The sequence below is a fragment of the Rhinolophus hipposideros genome, assembly GCF_964194185.1.
Source record: "Rhinolophus hipposideros genome assembly, chromosome: 5".
Lineage (NCBI taxonomy): Eukaryota > Metazoa > Chordata > Mammalia > Chiroptera > Rhinolophidae > Rhinolophus > Rhinolophus hipposideros.
The window spans coordinates 4,338,981-4,362,890 of NC_138051.1; the positions used below are offsets into that span (position 1 = coordinate 4,338,981).

A 23,910-nucleotide genomic window follows, 5' to 3' on the forward strand; every position below is an offset into this window, starting at 1 on the left:
AATTCTCTGAGGCAACCATTTTAAGTTATTTTAGCTGTTTCTTTTGTGTTTACTTTTAGCATAAATGTTTATGCTCAGAGAGATAATATCTAAAACGGAAAGACAGCAACTATCGCCTTCCTAATGTGAAAGTGAAGATTTAGCACTCCCATATGCACCCTTCCCCCAATCTTGCTTGTATCATTTTATCATCATTTTTATTTAAGCCACTATCCATTGTTTTTTAAAAATCAACTAACAGGAATTCCAGAAACAGACGAGAGGGGAGGAAATTAACCAATGCAGTACTAGAAGTTAATTTCCCAAAACTTTAAAAGGACACAGGTCTTCCAGTTAAAAGAGTCCAGTAAGGGCCCAACACAATTAATCAGAAGATTCACACACATCTCTCCAAAACACCAAGGACAAAGATAAAAGGAGGAAACTTAAAAAATTAAAAATGAAAAAGTCGTAAAGAAATGATAACCACATTGGTATTACTTATTAATAATAGTCAATCTTTTATAAACATTCCAATGTAGTTTCCCAGCTAGCCATTCTAGCAACCAAATTTAAAGGCATATTAAAGACAGTATCAGGGCCACAATGAGTAATATCCTAAGAAAAGTTATGTGTAAGTTAAATTGAGGATGCAGTCCAGCAAAGAGAGATCAAACCACAAAACAGACATAAATCTAAGAAACAGAGGTTCTGACCCAGGAGAACAGTGATGCCAAGTTCACGGCTGACAGCTACATGAGCAGCTCAATGGGAAGAGCATCCTAATTAGAGAGGAGCAGGACAGAGAGGGCTCCAGGAGTGTGAACACAATCCAAATGACCTTGATACCAGAAGCACTGTTCTCAGCATTTGATATTAGGCCCATTAAAAAAAAAGTAATAATAATAATCATTCTAATACACTACTTGGATATTATAATCATAAACACAAACATTGTTCAATAATGTCACTTTCAAATTTAAGCTATGAGCAGATTAAATTAAGACTTGGCTGTATGAGCACAAGACAAAAGAGATGTCGAAAGGTGAAAAAGCAAAGTAGTGTATTAAAGTTATAAATATACTCTCATTTAAAGAATTAATACCTTTTTCATTTTTACCACATGCATGTGTTACTATTTTTAAAAAAGAGAACAGATTGCACAGAAGAGCTACAATAACTACCATACATTAAGAAATCATTAAGGAAAAGTACAAAGAATTTGAAAAGGCAATTCAGAGAAATGTTAAAACAACTGGTGATATATTCTATAACAGACTAATGAAAATTGTAGGATTCTTAATAGTGTCAGCAAAGGTGTAGAGAAAATGACAGTTCACACATTGTCGGTGTAAAGATAAACTCAATAACCTTTTTTGAAAACGGTCTTAAATTTACAAAAATCATAAATGTCTATCCAAAGTCCAGCAAGCCCACTTCCAAGGTGAGGTTAGGTCTAGAAAGGGAAAGGAAAGGAAGGAGACACAATATAGAATGAACAAAATGTCCAACAATAGGGAAAATGATAAAACTGAAAAGACTGTATGAGAAAATACTTTAAATCCACAGTATACTGTTGAAGGAAAAAAATAGCAACTTGCAGAATAAAGTGGAATTGGAGTAGGAAGTGGGAAAGAGCACAAATATAACTCATTTTTTTCTAAATTCATTTCAGTTGTAGATTATTTGTTGACATAAGAAAGCATACTTAAAAAAAAATCAAATCTTAGCAAAGATTTAGATCTAGTTAAACAGTCCCCATCTTCAGCCCCCTTACTAAGTAAGATTCCCTTTTCACAAAGATACAGACCAACCAAATTTTGTAAAACTACCACAAACATGCATTTTAAAAAGAAACTGAAAAGTCTAAGTCACTTTTGAAATGTTAATAGTGGCAGTCAGGATTAGAATAAATGTACATCTCTAAAATTCAGAACTATTTTGCTTTATATTGAGTTGGACTGCTAGATCTGATAATTTTAAATAATAGATTCATGACTAATATTCATTTTAATATTGTCACACTATAAAAGGTAAAAAAACTTTATGATCTATTTGGACCATGAAATACCTAAAATACATTTGGAAGAAAGTACTAAATATGAAATATGAAAATTAAAAAATTAATAACCAAAATCATTTCCAAGACAAAAAAAGTGGGAGCCATCTTAAAACACACCAAAACATCTTAACACTACTGAATCAAAATACCTCTACTATGGTACACCATGAAACTTCACTTCAAAATCCATTTCCACATTCAAAAGATAGATCTCAATAAAGTGTATAGTTTCTTAAAGTGTTAACCACGGACATCAACCTTTTGGGCCAGAATTTAGGCTGTGAATACTTAAGATCTTACTTGAAAACCCAGCAACCATTACTGAAAAACAAATACAAACTTTTATCTGCCTTTTCATTTGGGAAGCCTTACGAAACACTGTATTAACTTATTTGGAAAAACATAGCCTTTCTTTTAGAAGCCGATCAGCAAAGAAAATGATGCAAACATTCAGCTACCCCTATAATCCCTTACTTCACAAGCAATACTAAAGTAATATAAATAAGCAACCTAGCACTTCACATTTTATATACAAGTCTTCCACTTCATTTTCTTGCATTGTATTGCCTAAATTTTTAAACCTGCCTGTGACTAGGTCTCAGGATTCAGCATAAAAATGCTATTATTGCTCTCATTCTAATCCAGCATTTTAAAAAGCCAAGAATTGCTACCATTTAACAAGTAAATGGATACAAATATTTAAGTGAATGGTACAAATGTTTAAATATAAATCCTTAGGTTACCTTGGAGAAGTTAATGAACAACCTTGAAATTTTAGTTTATAACCATCAAAATACTCCAGAATAGAATATATAAACATTAATATATAAATATATACACATGGGCACATCAATCTATCTTTTCTGCTTCTTCTCCCCCAGTTTTATACATGGGATCCTTTGTCACCATAGTTTCAACCAGGTCTATGAATCAGGAAAACACCATCAATATCCTAGATTTAAGCATTTCTTCTGTTATTCAACATTTTATAAAAATATAGTGGTAAGTGCCAATTTATTTTGTTGCCTAGGTGTCAAGTAAGCTTCTGGTTTAATAAATAATAAAACTGAGTCCTTTATAAATATTTATGTGAAATTTGTCATGTCAGAACAGGCTTCCCATAAACATTTACAGGATAAACAGCGTGAGCTTAAAGGATGAGGTACTTGCTGCCAATATGTACGCGTGCAGATGTGTGTTTAATGGTCCTTGAATGACTTGTCTTTGGAATGATTCTGTCCTACCTTTGCTGCGGCAGCCCGCCTGTCCTTTGCATCACTGAATTCATACTTCTGGAAGTACCCAATAAGCACTGTAACAGACAGATGGACAGATCAATGGGCCACAGCGGCAAAGGCCAGACAGACTTGATAAAAATTAAAATCAAGGTATATAAAGGGACGGGGGAAACCAGAAGAAAAAACATATCTACCTATACTCTGTAGTAAAATACCTCAACTTCATGTCTGCAACCCTCCCATATATTTACCCAAATAAACTATTCTTGATTTCCATATTATCCCCTTTTTTCAAGTAGAAATGGTACCACTGCAATAAGCAAAATAATCAGTATTTTTAATACCATCAACAGTTACAGATATAGCAGGTACTTCTGTAACCATGCCACATAATTTCTTCAAATAGAGGTTGTTCTTTTTAACATACAAGAAACTATCACATCCAAAGGCTTTCTATGCCAAAATTAAAATGACAATTATTACACACAGAAATTTTCCACTGTAATGCCAAGGTCTACGTGATTAGAGTACACGTGAAATCACTGAATAAGAGTCATATTTCAGCCTTTCACCATTCTACATCTTCCTGTCTCTGTAAAAATGGTTGCTAACACCACATCTAGATAACTTTGGGGGCTTAAAAGAATATAAAATAATGCCATTTAAGCCAATTACAGAGTCATAGTAAAACATTATATACAAAATTACCAACAATAAAAGATATTGTCCTCCAGTTACCTCAAATCTATTCAAATGAGTATTCAAGCAGTGTCTCAAAGTTATTTTTTAAGAAACATATCTCAAAATGCTGGCTTGGCTTAAGCTGCACCAAAAGCCTACACCCATGTAAATGCCATTTTAATCTAATCAAATAGTTTATTTTATATGCATCTAAAATAATATAGGTCCATGCTACATATTTAAGAAAGACTGAGAAAAAATGTTTCCCCTTTTATCTCCAGGGGATCTAACCATTTATACATTTCTTACTGTAACCCTTCAAAAACATGACTGGATAAAGAGACACGATAATCAAATGCAATAAATGATCCCTGACTGAATTCTGGACTGGAAGAAGAAAAGCTCTAAAAGACATTACTGGACAAAACTGGGGAAATGTGAATGAGGTATGTGCATCAAATTTTTTTCCCTACAACTTTATTCAGATATAACTCATACCATAAAATACTTTCAAAGTATATAATTCAGTGCTTTTGATTACATTCAGAGTTGTGACACAGAGTTGTGTCACATTTTAGAACACTGCATCACCCCAAAAGAAACTCCTACCCATTAGCAGTCACTCCCCATTCTCCCCTTACCCAGCCCAGACTCTGACAACCACTGATCTACTTTTTGGCCCTATGATTTGCCCATTCTGGACATTTCACATAAATGGCATCATGGAGTATGAGGCCCATTGTCACTGGCTAATTTCATCATTTGATTTTACTTATCTAGGAAGGCAAACAAGCTGAGAGTTTGCCATGGACCTCAAATAGTCTGTTTTACTGAGGGAATGAAGAGGAACTATTAATCCAGGAAATCAGTTAAATGAAGGCTGCTTAAAACTTCAACTACACTATGATACTTACTTTACAGATGAGGCAAAACAACATTAAATAGCTGATACAACTGATAAAAGGCAAAGCTGAAACAACTTAGTTCTGTATGATGCCAAAGACTTGACCACTAAGCTATTCTGTCTCCTAATAACTCACCGATTCTCACTGCTTCTACCTCCTAGTATCTTGAATCCCACTCCTTCCTCTCCATTTCAGCCTTGTTAACCTCTTCATATATTTCTTCCTAAGATTATTGTAATTAATAGACTTCTCACTACTCTCCCTGCTTCCTAATCTCATCTGTTCTCATTATTTTCTATACTATCAGCAAAGTGGTCCACCTAAAAACTAACCCCATATTGATTTAAAGGTTTAAAGTTGTTTCACCTCACCCAAGGAGCTAACTTCATCTCATTTAGCACTATGCTGGCCTTTCATAAAATGTCTACCTGTCCAGTTCCACCTCCAAGCACACTACTCCCCAATAATTTTAGCAACATTCAATTCTGTATTGTTCATTAACATACCAGACCATCAACAGCTTCTACCTTTGTACATTCTATTCCTCTTCCTCTGGAATGCCACCTCCAACCCTTAGTCGCCTAGTGAGCTACTATACATTTTTCATACTAGCTTCAGACGTACTTCCACCGGGAAGATTTATCAGTCCTTCCCAGAAAATAGTATTAAACATTCCTTCTCTGACCTTGTAATTCTACTGTTACACATATCACTGCACTGTAACTTATTTATAAATGCTTCCTTAAAAAATTGTTCAGTATCTATATTCCCCCAGCACAGTACTGCAGCTAAAGAAATATTAGTTGGTTAAAAAATAAAATAAAATATATATCCGTGTATGTATATATATATATATATATATATATATACACACACACATACATATATATACATATGTATATACACATATACATATATATCAAATCAAGTACTTTTCCCAGTTAAACTTTATTATTTTTAGAAACCCATTAACCTCAGAAATCCATAAAATAATTATAACAATATTTAGGGTCTTGAAAGGAGGATCAAAATTGAGGTGAGGAAGGGTGGAGGTTCTCTACATTTAAAAGTATTAAGAATGTACAAATTAATAATAGTGGTTGCCTCTGAGACAGGGAACCAGGTAGTTAAGATACTACGGTAGGAGATTTTTCTGTTTTTCAATCTTTTGTAAAGTATTCAACAATGTTAGAATACTAAGCCTGTTTAAAACTCCTTTTTAAAATTAGATGTTATTGATTGAGGAGAGTTCAGTCATACTGGCCTCAGCACGCAACTTACTTTGTTTTGGTTACACAGAATAAGAATTCACAAAGATCAGAAGTTTGCATTGTAATTTCAGGATGTCACTTAATCTGATCCAGAAGCTGAATAAAGGTAGAAGAAAACATTACTCAGAGCTGTCTAGCAACTGCTTTTATTTTTATAAATGCAGAGTCAGAGGAAATATACAGAACTCAAAACCCCAAAACTACTAATACAGTAACATCAATATGTTACCTATTCACTTTTTGCTGCAAAACCTGCCAGAGTCTGCACAGAGGGTATGAACGAACCGGTCTGCCTTCCACTAGTCTGGCATTTATTTACCTGAACAGGGTGCACGTAGAGTTATACCTTGCTTGAGCAGACACGCACAGGTCTGAATCCAAAATACCTTCCTAATCAACAATCCATAAGAAGTAAAGCAGAAGCTTTATTCGGAATTGTGTGTGTGCGCGCGCACGCACGCTCTGTTAAACTATGCTCCATTAAAACAAGTGTTAGTGTGGATGTAGTTTAATGCATTGGTAGTCTCCGTAGGTTCAAGTAAAAAGCTACAGACAGATTTTAATATATGGAAGAACTCCAAATCAGAGCTGTTCAAATATGAAATGCGCTCACTTCTATAAGCAGCCGTGGGGGTTACATCGCTATACAGGTTTAAGAAAAGGCTCAGGGACCACGTAACAAGGAGCTAGTACTTGGTAAGCGGCCGGCCAGGGTAACCTTTAAGATCCCTTTCACCTTTGGTAATCTGACTATGTGAATCAAAAACTGTTTTGACTCTGGTATGAAACAAAGATTAGACAAATTTATTTCATCCATAATTCCTCAGCTATTGTTCAAATGATTTACTTTCATTCCTAAGGATGACTAGAGGATTTCTGTGAATTTTATAAGTTCTATTTTCACCCCTTTGGCTTTACAGCTGGATAAAATACAATATAAATCAAGCTTCAGACACGGGTCATATATTTCAAGGACCCAGCTATATGTTAATGCTATATAAATTAAGATTATAGAAAACAGATACAACGTTTAAAGCCAACGAAAAGGGGGCCGGCCCAGTGGCTCAGGTGGTTGGAGCTCCATGCTCATAACTCCCAAAGCTGCCGGTTCGATTCCCACATGGGCCAGTGGGCTCTCAACCACAAGGTTGCCGGTTCAATTCCTCGAGTCCCACAAGGGATGGTGGGCAGTGCCCCCTTCAACTAGCAACGGCAACTGGACCTGGAGCTGAGCTGCACCCTCCACAACTAAGACTGAAAGGACAACAACTTGACTTGGAAAAAAAAGTCCTGGAAGTACTTTTGGGGAACACTGTTCCCCAATAAAGTCCTGTTCCCCTTCCCCCCCCAAAAAAAATCTTAAAAAAAATGTCAATGAAAAGGAATTTTTACATTTAAAAAGTCAAACTGGGAGTAAAATTATACATACTTTCTTTTCAAAGGAATATTATTTCCATATAATTATAAATAATAATCCAGGCCATTCTAAGTTTTTGTTCCATAAAAACTGAAGTGGGTTGAAAGGTAAAGACGTTTCCTTACATTTGACCTTAAATGGTATCAGTAGTAAGCTCCCCTGAGAACTTCATAGAAGAATGACTTTCTCAATATTCTCATAGTAAGCAAGCTATGCTCTGTTTAAACATACCAAGCATTGGTTATCCAGCACATCCACGACAATCTTGGTGCTTCTGTCAGTAGAATGCTGGGCTTTGTGGACCACTGGTTTCAGTTTGTAATTTCATAAATAAATCATGAATTTTACAAAATATATATGTATATTATAACATAGGTCAAGGAGTGAAATTATTTTATGCTAAAACTTTTGTGTTTTTAAATGTTTACATTGGACTAGAAAACAGTAAATGTTGTAACAGCAATTTTGACTTAAATTTTTCTTGAGGATGGTACATGTGTAGGCTGTCACGTATAAATGGGGCATGTATTAGACTTCTGACTACTCTTTGTTTATTTGGATTCATAGGTCACAGCAATGAAGTCACAAGTCAAAGCTCAGTGACTCAGTCTGTACAAGCCCATCTCCTGGGCACGGAGCTAGATGGAGAAAGGTATAGTGGATCCAGAGAGACAAACAGAAAAGACCCAGCACAAAAGACAATAACACTGACATACGCTTTATTTATATTCAATGATATAAAATACTGAGTTCTGACCCCAGCTATTAAAATCTGGGCAAGTTAATTCCTCTTGTTCTCAATCTCCGTATCCATAAAATAGTAAAAATACTACCTACTTCAGCGAATAGTTGTCATGACTGATATTTCCTTAAATAACTGGTGAAGAGCAAGAAAAAAACAAAACAAAGAGTATTCTATAGAATGAAAAAGGTTAATTAGTGAAGTCAACAGAAGAGGAATGTGAACAATTCACACATGATAAAAACAGGGATAGTACTAAGACTTATTTTTTATCAAAAATAAAAATCAGTAAGAAAACTCTCTCATATTTAATGTTGACTATTCAAAGTTTATTTATCAGTTATGTCCCAGGAACTGTTCTGGTAAATGGGAATCCCAAAAACACAATGATCCTACCCTTAAGGATTTCAGGGTCTATTTAGCGGGAAAGTAAATAATAGAGATGAGAGTCTTTTTTTAAATAAATGTACAAAATTCTGAGCCTCATTCTTAGGGAAGGATTCAAAAAAGAATTGATTTTAAAGTGGATCTGAAGTATGAAAGAGTTTATCAGGGGAAAAGCATTTGAAGTAAAGGAAAAAGCCTTACAAAAGCACAGAGAAAAATTTCAGAGGGAATACTCATTATTTTGCTATGCCGGGATAAGTGTGAAGAAATGGCAGATAAGCAGAAGGGTTGAATTGTGGAAATATTGACCTATCATGCTAAGGAATCTTTTATACAAATCTGCATCCTCTTAGAGCCTAGTTATTGGGACCCCAAGGCTCAGAGCACCATTTCCTAGTCCACCCCACTTATCACAAATGGTTCAAGATCTGGTAAACTCTCTCAGGCCACAAATTTAGACCAAGTATGAACATTTCTGACACCATCATAAACTGAATAAGATGAATCCTGTAAGAAGACATTTCAGCATTCCCTGAAAAATCTGTGCTGACCATAATACTCACAAGGCCCCACTTTCCATCAATATCACCTTTTTCACACTCTTGATTTTTCTGATTTTGCCTTCTAACAACTTCTAATAGCTTCTAACAAAACTCTACTTCTCTACACAAAGATCAATGTTTTCCTTCTTTCCTAAAGACCAACTAGTGACTCTGGAAGGCAGGGATTTCTTTAACCAAGCATCAAAGAGTGGCCAACACACAACAAAAGTGAAATACACCAGGGTTGACATTGTGTAAAAATAACACTTCAAAACACTTCAAAAGGTGGGTGTGGGGCTCTGGGTAATGGTAACACATACACTAAGACCCACCACTTTGAAAACCAGGCGAGGGCAAGTCCAGAGACAGAAAATAACTGAGATCAGGCTACACATGGATACAAGTGGGTATAATGGGTCCTGAATTAGTGCCTTTATAATCGGGTATTTATTTACATGTCTACCCCTTCCTAGACTAGGAGCCCTGGAAAGGAATGTTCTCCATTCATCTCTGTCTCCCACTGCCAAGCACAGGTACCAAGGGGAGGCATATGGCTATAAAGGTTGAGGACAGACTTGGCAGAACATGGTGAGAGGAAGATGTACACTGGTTTTAGGAATAGCAAAATCCAAAAGGACCAAGTTCAAGATAGTAGCATTAGATCAGATGGAAAGCAGACTTCAGTCTTTTAGCTTCTTATCTGGAAAGCATTCACCTGAATTTCATAACTGGAAAAAAATTTGAAAATCATCAAGTCCAAACCTTTACTTTTGCAAGGGCAGATTCAGAGTAGAGACTGATTCAGTCTGAGGTCACATTTTGTATTATAGATGGGACCAGACTCTAGACCTAGATTTTAAAGTATGAGTTTTATGAAATTGATAAAATGTGAATTAAATGGACAAGTAATCGTTATATACTTAAGAGCTTTATAAATAGTTGTCCCACCTATGGAAGAAATTTGTAAATACTAACTTAGGTGAAACCTACTGCACTATGCAAAAGGAGGCACCCTACACTCAGCTTGAAGGGCTTTCAAGTTCACTTTTTATTACTCATGAAACATAACATCATTTTTTTTAAAAAACCTCATGACCCTGGAAGTCGTATCTAGCCTTCCCGCCATACCCTTGCACTTCACCCTTCCTGTACATGGCACCTGTGGTAGCCAGCCTCCAAGGCGGCCCCCAGCGATCCCTGCCTCCTGGTATTTGTAGTCACCTCCCACAGTGAATAGAGCTGACTTGAGCAGCCAACAGGACATTGCCAAAATCACGAAGTATGCCTTCCAAAGTCTAGGTCACAAAAACCATTATGGAATCTGTCTTGCTCTCTTTGATCACTTGCTTTGGACGAAGCCAGCTAACATCTAGTGATGAGGACCTGATGAGGCCTCCTGCTAACAGCCATATGAGTGAGGCATCTTGAAGGCAGCTCTTCCACTCAAACCAAGCTGGCAGATAAACGCAGCCTCAGTCGACAGGATGACTACAAGCCCCTCAAAGACCCTGGGAGCCAGAAGCACCTAGCTAAGCCACTCAAACTATGAGATGATGTGTGTTGTTTTAAATCCCAACAAGCCACTTGTTGGGGTAATTTGTTACGGAGCAATAGATAACTAATATAAAGGGAATCATCTAAAACCAGAGTCAACTAGCTACAATGGAAGATTATTTTACTACTGTTTTTAGTATACAGAGAAAACTTAAGTACAAGAATTTGGTTTAGTCAAAAAGTCCAACTAAAGTCTGAAAAAAACTGATGTAGCAGAAAAAGCTTGTACTTCTAAAAGTCAAAAAGACCCGGTTTCAATTACCTCCACCAGTCTCTAACAGAGAAACTCCAAGTTTCTCTGAGAAACCTATTTCTCAGCCTCTCTAATTTCAATTTACTTATCTGTATAATGGAGATAATGCTATTTCCTTGAGATTTCATAACAAATTAATACACATGAAAACACCTAACATATTCCATAAATGTCAGCTATTATTAACACTTCTGTCTCTGCCTGAGTTTCCCCTTACATAAAAATGAGTAAATTAGATCTTTTTCCCTCTCCAACCTGTTATTTTCCTGCGTCTCGGACAGATCCCTTACTCCAATCTTTAAAATGACATACTTTCTAGCTTCAATCCGAGTTCAAAATTGCATGCAGTCCACAAAGTGGTTGCTTGCTCCTACAGAATGCAAGCTTCAAAAATTCCCAAGACATAACCCATAAACTAAAGGTATTCAATGATTTTTAAAATATTTATCGCCCCTCTTCCAGGTGGGATAGAGTAGCTAACAGGTAAGCCAGCATTCCCATCTAGAATGAAAAAAGCCAGATAATGTCCAGAAATCATCTGTCTGAAGGCAGCAGAGAGCAGCTGAGCCAACAAGAACTAGAGGAGCTGGTGACCCAACAACAGAAGTGGCTTTTACCCTGGGGTCACTTGCAAATTCTGACAGCAAGTAGGAGACTGAAGATAATCCACCAAAGAGGGTGCTAGTGGGAGACAGAATAGTGATCCCCACCAACAATGATCACATCCTAATACTTGGAACCTGTGAATGTTATGTTACATGGTAAGAGGGAATTAATGTTGCAGCTTTATCAGCTGACCTTAAAAATAAACACTGTCCTGATTATCTAGGTCAACCCAATGTAATCAAAGGGTCCTTTAAAGTGGAGTAAGAGAGCAAAAGTGGAGGTCAGTCAGGGAGATTTGAAGATTCTATACTGCTGGCTTTGAAGATGGAGTAAAAAACCGTAAGCCAAGGAACACAGGCAGCCCCTTGAAGTCAAAAAGGGAACAGATTCTTCCCTAGAGCCTCCAGAAGGAACACAGCCTGCCAACACCTTGATTTTAGCCCAGTGAATTCACTTTCGACTTGTAACTTTCAGAACTGGCTGAGCTCCCAGATGGCTCAGTTGGTTGGAGCGCATCCTCTCAACCACAAGGCTGCTGGTTCCACTCCCACAAGGGATGGTGGGCTGCACCCCTGCAACTAGCAACGGCAACTGGACCCGGAGCTGAGCTGCGCCCTCCACAACTAAGACTGAAAGGACAACTTGAAGCTGAATGGCACCCTCCACAACTCAGATTGAAAGGACAACAACTTGACTTGGAAAAAAATACTGGAAGTACACACTGTTCCCCAATAAAGTCCTGTTCCCCTTCCCCAATAAAATCTAAAAAAAAATAATAAAAATAAAAATCTTCTAACTTTCAGAACTGTAAGATAATAAATTTGTATAGTTTTAAGTCAGTAAATTTGTGATAACTTATGGCAACAAAAGGAAACTAATACTGAGACTTGAAGGGGTATCTCCAAGAATGGTCAGTCTTCCCCTTCAGGACATTTGCTGAAAGCTGGGATTGTGCGGGCCAAGATGAAAAATCTAAAGGTAAAAAAGCCTCTGAAAGAAAAGCAGAGTGGTGAGTCCAGCAGGCTAGGAAACAAAGGTTAAGGTCTGAGACCCCTAAAGGAGGGGCTGCTGAGAATACATCATGTTCTTACCGTGTTTCCCCGAAAATAAGACCTAGCCGGACAATCAGCTCTAATGCATCTTTTGGAGCAAACATTAACATAAGACCCGGTCTTATTTTAAGGGTATTATATTATACAATACAATACCGGGTATAAATAACATGATATATGATATGATATATGATATGATATGATATGATATGATATGATACCAGGTCTTATATTAATTTTTGCTCCAAAAGACGCATTAGAGCTGATTGTCCGGCTAGGGCTTATTTTCGGGGAAACACGGTAGTAGAAGAATCTAAAGAATCGGTGGCAGATTATAGATACGATGAAAATGAACAGGGCTATAACTCAGCCTTATTAGATCAAGGTGACTTTTTACCACCAATCAGAAAATGAAAATCCTCTTTGGAGGAATCTATCATTATCCAGAATCTCTAAAATATTTTATACACAATGTGTGGTATTGCAATCAAAAGTAAGCCAAATGACAGGAACACAGGACTGAAAACAGAAAGAAAAAAGATATGAAGAGACTAACGTAATTTGAATACTACAGTTAGTTGATAAACTTTTAAGAATATATGATTAACATGCTGGAGAAATAGAGCAAAAGATGGAAAATATAAAAAAGAAATCACCAGAATATTAGCATCTATAAAAAAAGAATTAAATGGAAACTCTAGAATTGAAATATACAACATCTGAAATTGTGAACTAATGAAGAGGTGTTCAACGGCAGATGAGACACAGAGAAGACAGATCTGGAGACCCAGAAGATAAATCAACAAAAAATATGCACACTGACGACAGAGAAAAGAGGACGTAAGAGAGACAAAAAAGTATGGACACATGAAACATAAAAAGCTCTAATAGAGGCATAACGGGAGTCTCAGAAGGAATGGAGATAAAGAAGGCAGAACTGAGAATTTCCAAAACTGATAAAAAAGACATCAGCCCACATATTCAAAAGGATCTGAAAACCCAAAACAAGATAAACACAAAAAAAACCACTAGACGCATTAATAATTTTCTATCAGTCTTTCAAAGACAAAGTAAAATATCTCACAGGCACCCAGATTGAAGACTCATTAGCTTCGCCCCACCACAAACAATGGAATCCAGAAAACCAAAGTATCTTTAAAGTGCTGAAAAAAAACTACCAACCTAAAATTATATACATGATAAAAATATTCTTCAAAAAAGGTGAAATAAAAATATTTACACAAAAATTGTTTACTAAGTGCCTACTAGGTGCCAGATGTTGCTCTGGGCACTGGGAATACAGCGATAAATAAAACAAAGCCGCTGCTCTCATAGAACTTTCGTCTCTTTTTCCTTTTTAGTTGGACACAGAGTTTTCATCTTAATGTAAGAACTCTAAATATGAACAAAATGGAGTATACATCAGGTGGTATCACTGCTAGCTCCTCCTTGAAAAACTTAAGCTTCCACTCATCGCTCCCTAGTTAGTCATATCTTATGATTCATATTTCCTAGATTTTATTTAAGTACAGAGCTTAATATTTCCGTTAACACCCCCAAAGCATCAATACAGCTTATATATAAACGTTTCTGATTAATCAGTAATACTTCTTAATTTGTCGTTTATAACCCCTTGCTGATTTATAGTAAACTCATATAGTGTGGTTAGTCACATCTCCTGCTTGCAAGACTACATTACATTGTCTTAACGATTCAAACCATCAGAGCAGTGATTCTCAACCTATTTGGTCTCAGAACCCCTTTTCATCTTAAAAATTATTGAGGATGACAAAGTTTTGTTTATGTGAACAATAACTATCAATATTTGTTAGATTTAAAACTGAGAATTTAAAAAATATTTAAATTCATTAAAAACAACAGTAATAAACTCCATGATATATGTTAATATATGTTATATATGTTAATACAAAAACATTTTTATAAAAATAAAGTATATATTCTAAAACAAAAATTTAAAGAGATGAGTGTACTATTTTACATTATTTGAAAAGTCTTTGATAGGTATAACTAACTAGAAAACAACAGGATTCTCGTATCTGTTTCTGCATTAAATCTCTTGGATATGTTGTTTTGTTTGAAGAATAAAGAAAATATGGCCTCACAAAAATACATAGTTGGAAAAAGAAGTACTTTCATAGCCTTTTCAAATAATTAGGGATTCTTTATGACATTACACCAAAATTCAAAAAGCAGCAGTTTCTTAAAGGCTAGTTACAAGGCAGAATCTGAAACAATATCAAAGAACTTTTCATACTCTTGTTGTATTAAAATTCAATGGTTTATATCTTGTGCTTTGAATGGATAATTACCAATGCATGATTGTAAAATATCACAACTGGTCACTGGAAAATTGGACATTTGGAAAATACTGGCTCATTATGTTATGCAGATCTTCTAAATGTTAATGTAGCTTATTATACAATATCTCATCATAAGTTTTTGAGTACTAGGAAGCTATACGTTTTCCAAAATTCCAATTTTCATTTAGAAACTTTAAAAATTTTGTTTTATTTAAAATTTTTATTATTGGCACCAAATATTGTAAGCAGTTTTCCTTGAAATGACAGGTGTATTTCATTCATTTGAAGAAACATTTACCATATTTATTTGCCATTTGTCTAAAAAAGCAGTTTGTCATTCTTTCATTCGTAAAAATGGTGTTCTACCCAACAAGCAGCTTGTTCAGCTCACAAATCAAACCACTGCACAAACACTTTTCTCTGAAACAACCGCTATACTTGAGTATGCAGCAGTGCTTTATGCATACCTCCAATTTTGCCACATAAGCTATTAAGATATGTACTTAATGGACAGGATATAAAACTAGTAATTTTTACTGCTTCTTCCAGGACAATAAATAAAACTGGTATTTTTTCGTGTGGCAGTGAAGAATACAGTGAATACAACCAGTATAGTTGGTGCTACTGTTTGATCTGTGCTAAGGTTCCACCCATTGCTACTGTACCATCAGGACAAATGTCAGCACATTAAAAAACACAAATGATGTCCTAGTATTGTAAGACAGTTTTACTTTCATGGACCATACTTTGAAAACTATTGTATTAGAGTGGCTCGATTGTTTTTAACATCACTGTCAGTTTATGTAAAGTGCCAGGGAATTCCACGTAGCACATTATAAATGAAGTTTAATTACTAACAGGGCCGCCCGCATACGAGAGAGGCGGGCGCCTGGGCAGTGAGCTGCTGGCAGTCCCTGTGGCTGCAACTGCCAGGCCCGGGGAGGCACACGGCCGGGGTCCCAGGAGCAGCCTCCACGTCTCCCGGCCAGGGCTGCGCTTGCTTGGCTGGCCCTTTGGCGGCCTCCCGAGTGGCCTCCGCAGCCTGGTCTTCCCACCTGGGGCAGACAGCGCTGAGATCCCGCGGCCCGCGCCGCCAGGAGCTGCCCAGGCGGAAGCGCCGCATTTCAGTTCCCTGTAGAAGGAAACACAAGCTAAAGCAGGAGGAGGATGACCGTCCAGTAAGAAAAGGCCAACTGAAGCAGGGCTCTGTGCTGGTGCTAATGACTGGACTCCTTGTGCACACATATCAGGAGATAGAGGGTCATGGGTAAATCCATGTACTAATGGCCTTTCTGCACTTGGCATGTTAGCTGTCAAGAAATGGATCAGACAACGGGAGAACCAGTGAGAAGTTGCCAGGAGGCTTCAGGAAATTGAGGACAGGATAATTGATGAAGACGAAGTTGGAGCTGACAGAAATAATAACCATGTCCCCAGTCTTGTCCTTTCTGACGCCATGAAAACAGGTTTGGAGAGGGAATGTGATAAAGTCTTTACGAAGGAAATGATGGAGTCCATCAGCCGTGGAGCTTCCATGGAGCTTGTGCTCTGGGAACGTCTCCCTGAACTCCTTTCTGATAAGCCAAAGCCACCACCTAATGGTAAGAGCTACACAGGAGAGAGCCACGCTAAGCATGCCACTGCTGGCACAGCCTTCCCTAGGAGAACTAAACTGTTCTTGGAACCTCAGCAAACAGGGATACTTATTTACAATAGTTGGGAGACAGGTACTTGCAGAGAAGAACAAATGGAACTCTAGAAACCTGTTTTTATACTAAAGGTGTCAGATTTTGGAAGGCTCACGTGTTTAGTTGTGGGTGTACTTATATAGTAGAGGGACTTGAAAGTTTTATGAAACGGGTATAATAATAATATCTCTGCCTGTTATGGGGGAATGGCGGACTCTCATTTTGGGTAGCCATGTCTTGTACTCAACTTTCTGCCAGGGAAGCTTTTCTCAAGGGAAAAGCTGTTTTCTAGAGGGATTATTAATGTGAGATTACAGTCTGCAAAGGCAAGTATAGAAGCTTTCTGCGTAAGGATGACTTAAATAATCTGTCACACTGTCTAAACCATTCACATATGTTGGCGAATACTCAGACACTTGAGTTGAAAACCACGCATTAAAGGATTCTCCTACTACAACCTTTCTTTGACAGCTGAGTCATAACTTCACCTGTAGATATGAGCTCTGTTTACAGTGGTGAGTATTTATGATTGGGGAGAAGGAGGGAAGAAAGCAGTAGTGTAAGCCTATTGCTAAGAAATTTAAGAGGCTCTGAAACTTGCCTATTACCAATTCGGTGTAGCTATATTGATTACATAGCCAGCAGCATTGTGGCTCTCCTCTTTGCCTCAGAAAATGCAATGAAAATACAAAGAGAAGCGTTTTCCTTTGAGGCTTCTTTTGCCTTGTGCTGCTGTTGCTCCTGTTTCCCTTGCATAACTGATAAGCCAGGTCCTCCGTAAGGTTTACAACTTAGTTAACTTTGAGGGACATTTTAAAAGGTTTTGAGGTGGCCCACGCGCATCCCTCAGGTAATCCCGAAGAAGTGCGGTCAGCTACGCCCAGCACGGGCAACTTCCGTAGTTCCCTGTACCAGGTACAAGCTGCGTTTTTAATGGTAATTTAGAAAGCAATGACTGAATAATTAACAGAACACATGAGCAGACGACGTTGAGATTTACTGAAATAGCCATGGCGTTACTGCGTGGTGCTTCAACTGTTGTGCAGTAGCCTAGTTAGTGGAGAACAGCTTCCTGCTAGCAGGTCACCTTCACTGAGGAGCTAAACCAGCTGAAGGTGTCATCTGGGGAGCACCAGGACTGACGTTTTTATTTCTCAGGAAGAGCTCTTCTGTGTGGCAAGGACTCGGCAGTGCAAAGGAAAATGACAATTCCTTAGTGCTACAGAACATCCCCTGTAACTTATTCAATGAGTGTAACAGTGTAATACTGGCCTTTTCATCACACAAGAGACCATCCCAGTTCTTTTTGTTTTCTGGGTTTCTTCCCCCTTAGTAGGAATCAGATAGACACCTTGCGTAGGGGGAAAAAATGATTTATGTCAAGTAGAGGTAACTTTTTAGAAACTAGCTGCCAAGCATTTTCTAGACCTAGGCTGAAATCCCTCCCCGTTACAGATGGCATACAAGTCACAAGTCTGTTAACTGGGCTGCTTCTGCTCTTGCCTTTCGTTCCTGCTTTCTCTCTTTCTGTCTGGATAGTCAGGAAAAGATTTAATTGCTTAATATTTAAACAAAATATTTAATGTCTACACAGTAGAATTATTCGAACTTGAAACCAGTATTAAAATCAGTTGGAAACCAACTAACAGTTTCTCAATCTCAGATTTAGAGATGAATAAACTGTATTCTGTTGAAATCTGCAAGTGTTTGACTCATACCGTTTGAAAAACTCCTGCCTTTAGATCATTTTTAATGAGACCAACTCGCAGTCTGTAGCCTTGAAATCTTCATGCTAAAAAATTTGTTCTAGTATAACAAAAAAACATGAAGTGACTGCCCAGAATTTAGAGTTAGTCCTAGTGTTCGTGTGGAAGGGGAGGTGACAGCTTTCCCAAGAACCCAGACACACTGATTGTATCCTATAGGAATTGGTGGGCAGGCCTCTGATCAAAGGTCTGTACAATGAAAAGGAAAGACAAGCCCCCAAATAAGGCTCTGATACCATTGGTAAATATAGGAGAGAATTAGGATTCTGGTGATTAAAATCCAAACAGAACTTGTTTCTACCTGACATGACAATTATTTCTAAAGGAAAATGGTATTTAATGCTCTTTAAACTTCTTGCATATGTTTGTACAAAAACTGTCTTCTTCATCCCTGTGCTGCTTATCCATGTGTGCCGACTCCAGTCCCCACGCCTCGGCTTTGTTTTTCATTTGTAGCATACGGCTTTGTGCTTTTGCCTTAAGGTTTCCCTAGCGGAATAATGGGTCTTTTCAGTTTGTACAGCTTTTGTAGCATGGATCAAACACTGACTGGCTTTCTATGCTAAGTATGAAGAGAAAAAATTATCTAAAGCAGGTGAGCTTTAATAAACAAATATATATTTCCTCTGAGTTTGAGCCGGTTTTTTGTTGTTAAAGTGTAGAAAGGAAGTCCAGGTCTCATAAATACCAATCAGTCAACTTTTAAAAAAACAAAACAAAACTACTCATTCTTGAAAAGGTGCAAATGTAAATTTTAGAAAAATAACTAGAACCATGAGAAGAATGTTTACTGGCAAATTCATTAATTATTTTGGACCTGGACCTTGGTTTTGTTTTCAATAGTGATAAGAATGGTGCAGTACTAGGAAAGTTCTGGAAAATGCTGTCAATTTTACTTTAAAATGAGAATCTGGTGTTTCTGTATTTTATTGTTTTCAATAAAACTTCATAAGTGAAAATAAACAAACAGGTCACAATTATGTTCAAAGGCCTTAAAAAGTTTGTCCTCTTGAAATTTAAACACTTTTTTGTTGTCATCTTCTTACACTATTACTGTGGCATTGTCTAGAAATAAAATAATTTATTAGTGCCAGAAGAAAATTTTGTCTGCCTCCCTTTAGTTTGCAGATAAGGAAAACAAAGCGGCAAGCATTTACTAGACAAGGACAAACTTCAGCAAGTATTTACTGAATCTCTACTATGTCAGGCAGTTAGTGCGCCACATGCTATGGATGAAGACTCAGCTCTCACCCCTCACAACCCTCATGTCCAGCTAGCGAGAGACATTTAGGCACTGGGATGGCTATATTACATCCTCAAACATTGTATGAAATACCATGCAAACATAGGTAAGGAAGCATTGGAAAGGTAGAGGAGAGGGACCTAGAAAAAGACATGGTAATATCTGAGCAGGGTCTGCATAGGAGTACATGAGGCAGTTAGGAGGAGACTATTACAAGAAGGGCCAGCTTGAACAAAAATTGGAAAACATAAGGGTGTATTACATATGAAGGAATTATAAGTAGTTGCAATGAGGGTGGTAGGAGAACTCCGAATAGCAGCAAATAAAATTGAAAAAATTAGCTGACATCAAGATGGGGAAGCCATGAATGCCCTATTAAGGAATCTGGACTAGACTTAATAATAGTTTCAAAGGAGATAACGAAGCAAGCCTGGGGAGAAGTGGCTGGGATTATGGCTATTCTTAGCAATGTCTAAACAAATGTTTTAGTACTAAGGAAATGTTACCTAATACTTCATTATCTGCTGTACTTTCTGCCAAAATGTATTAAGTGTCGGGTCAATTGTGACACTTCTTTTAAGTGGAACATAGAGAAAAGGAAAAATGCTACTGAACAATGTTTACAGCTTTTTAAAAATTACATGGGAAAACTCCCAGCACAGTATTTGGCATTTCTCATTTAAATCCTCACAACTTATTGGCCTTAATACCAGCATTCTCATTTTTAAAAATGAAAATAAGTCGGGCTCTACAAAGTTAACCTGCCACAGCAATGAGAATCAGTGAGATCAATGAGAATTTTTTAAGCTGCCTCTGGGACACCAAACTACCAATCAGGCATCTACTATGTACCACGATACATCAAAAAATGTGACATTATTCAAGATCAAACCAATGACCACGTATCACTGGGTGAATGACAATTTGGGAAGAAAGCAAAAAATTAGGAAGAAACTTAAATTATATATGACTACAGAAATATATGGACTCTATAAAATGTCTTGTTCTTTTGGAATTGAAGATTCAACATTGGCCGACATTTTAATTAGTTTGAGCAGTTTTGTTTTGCTTTATTTTAAATACATTTAGCTTTTTAAAACACTGAAAATAAGGCAAGGACTTCCACTGCTATCTCTATGGGCCCCAAAGGATCTGGTCATCCCAGATTGGAACTCTGATTATAGATCATTCTCTCACCTAGTAAGTGATTTTCAAATGTCAGCCTAAATAAATTCTCATCCTTCTGCTTATCCCACTATTTAAAGGGAATAATGAAGCTATTTATAAAGGTACATGGTAAGGTAATGTCAAGATCAAAGGATGACATGTGTGTGTATAGTCAAGGTCTAAGCAAAGTTACGGGCCTGTGATAAGGTGCCTATTAAAAGACAGTATCTAATGTTAAACAGAGAACTAGGCATCGTGCATAATTAAAGAGATAGGTTCACTGTCATGAAAGAAATGGAGAAAGGGGGATTGATGATTAACTTCAGGAAGAAAAGTTTTCATTCAAGCTTCCAAAACAATAATTACATTTTAAAAAAAAGACTTTTTTTTCATCCAAAAGGCCATCCTAGGAACAATGCATATAAGTGAACATACAAGCAATTTTAATTCCATTTTAAAAAAAACCACAAGAGTTAAACTTTAGAATGAGCAATATTACAAAACAGCTCACTGTTATTTATTTTTAGTTAAGCAGAGAGTGGAATGTTACACAAAGGATTCTTTAGAGACATTAGGCAAGAACAGGGCTGTGCATTAAAATAATCCAAGGAAGAGAAGATTTTTATTTAATGACTGCCTGGTCCAATCTCCCAGAGACCATTTTTAGTTCGGGGTGGGACCAATGTGCCTGTATCTTTAAAAATCCTCAGGTAAAGTAATCTGAATAAGAAGACTGTGTCAACTGAACATATTGGTTGTAATATTATGCTCTAGTTTTGCAAGATATAACCATTGCAGAAAAATCAGTCAAGGATGTGTGGGGTCTCTCTGCATTATTTCTTGCAACTGCATGTCAATCTCTAATTATTTCAAAGTAAAAAGTCTGATGAAAAAAATCCCCAGGTAATTCTTCTATGTAGCTAAAGTAAGAAAAAAAAAAAAAATCAGTGGACTGAAGAATCTCAAATTCCTGCCAAATCTAACAGACTGCAAGCTATTGTTTAATCTTAGCCACTGAAAGGTAATTAGGAATGCTTATCGTTTAAAGGGATAATAGTGCTTTGCAAAGTCAAACACAAATAATTTATGGTTAATCCAAAATAAAAATCCAAACTACTATGCACTCCCATTAGTATAGAAATTGACTGGATAGATAAGCATCATACAATAGTTGTCATTCATCTCTTGACTGAGCCAGGTATACATATATTAACGTGGCACCAAGAATTCCTGCCTCTAGGTCTTCACACTTTTGAGTAATCCCCTCCTCTTGAGTAAGAGCTGGATTCAGTTACTCACAAGTACAATATGGCAAAGTGATGGGATGTCACTTCTGAGATGAAGTTATAAAAAGACTGTGGCTTCCATCTCGGGGGCTCTTAAGACTCCTTGCTCTGAAGAAAATAAGCTACTGTGTTATATATAAGTCACTTTATGGAGAAGCCCTGATGGCAAAGACCTGATGTCTCTGGCCAACAACCAACCAGTGAAAAACTGAGGCCCGCCAACAGCCACAGAAGTGATCTTGGAAGGGGATCCTCCCCCAATCAAGCCTTAAGAACTGCAATCCTCCTTGATACCTTGGTTGTAACCTTATATGAAGAGACCCTGAGCCAGAGGCACCCAGCTAAGCCGCACCCAGAATCATGATCCATAGAAACTGTGATCCATGTTTGTTGTTTTTAAGCCACTAAATTGTGGGGTAATACAGGGCTAGAGAACTCATTCATGTAGCTACCACAGGTCAAACCCCCAAAAAAGGAACATAATCTGATGACTTCTGCCTACGTTTCTTCACAGTATCAAACGTCCAAGCTTCTACAACATCGTCATCAACAATTAACCAATGCTTTTGCTTTAGCTGTCCTCACCATTAGCCAGTCACTTTCATTCTCGCTTCATTCAATTTCTTAGCATGGCTTCCTATTCCTGTTTTCTATCCATCCAAATCCTAGCCATCTTCCAGATCTGAATACCTATTACTATCCACTTAGCATCTGGCTAAACTACTTACTGACCTAATAACTCGAGTGTCTAAATTCAAAGAGATCATGAACTACTTCCGAATAAATCTTCTCACATTCTCATCACTACCGAGTGCAGTACTGAGCACCGTTTGCAGTATTCAAGACTTGATATGCCTTCCAGTGTGCTTTTGTTTAAAAAAACAAACAAAAACAAAAAAAAGCAGACAAGGAGTGGGGAAGACTAGAAGAAAAATAAAAGTTTTCCAACAGAGAATGCGAGCTGTCACTAGTTTGGTTTGCACATTTGAAATAACTGAGTAAAGACCACCCTATCTGAAGCATAGCAGTACTGATGATAAATCCCTTTCAACTCTATGATTAACCTAGTAAATGTTGTCCAGCACTCTTGAAATTTTATTTTCATTAGTTTCTTAAACAACTTGCCTTCCACCATGAATCCACCTCTGTAGTAATTTGCAATTAGTTATAACACGTGGAGAAATACTGCTCCTAAATTTTAACTGTATCAGTGGTTCTCAAACTTTAGGTTGCATCAGCATCACCTGGAATGCCTGTTACATCAGACTGCTGGACCCCACCCCGAGTTTCCAATTCCTAGGACTGCTGCATTAAGCTTACAGCTTAAGGAGATCAGCTGGGAAAAGATAACACTTCAAGAGCAGTAAACCCTACCAAAACCTTAACAGCTTCAAAACACACATCCCCATTCTCAGTCTCTCTCTCTCCCCTTCCTCTCCCTCTCCCTCTCCTCCACCCCCCACACTCCACCCAAACAACTGTTCATTTTGATATGCACACTAAAATTCAACTTCTTGGAAACAATGAGCACTCCAATTAAGGATGTTAAAAAAACAAGGCATTAATGTAAAAAAGATCTATCTAGATCAAAAGTAGTTCAACTCTCAATTTCCTACATTAAAAAAAAAAAGGCAAAACAATAACTGAAGGTTCTGAGATGTAAATTAACTTGCCAGTTAGAGGAAAAACAAGACTAGAACTGACTCCCACCCAGTGCACAATAAGCTGGAATACACTGCCTCTCAATTCA

General features: G+C 37.2%; 1 protein-coding gene and 1 pseudogene across 2 annotated transcripts in view; one reads left to right on the forward strand and one right to left on the reverse strand.

Annotated features, from left to right (window-relative positions):
- ARIH1 (ariadne RBR E3 ubiquitin protein ligase 1) overlaps nt 1–23,910 on the reverse strand; it is a 103,674-nt gene that overhangs the window by 74,002 nt on the left and 5,762 nt on the right. The window lies entirely within an intron of this gene.
- LOC308497647 (coiled-coil domain-containing protein 117-like) lies at nt 16,264–16,769 on the forward strand (annotated as a pseudogene). The gene has a single exon. The product of its transcript is annotated as a coiled-coil domain-containing protein 117-like (transcript).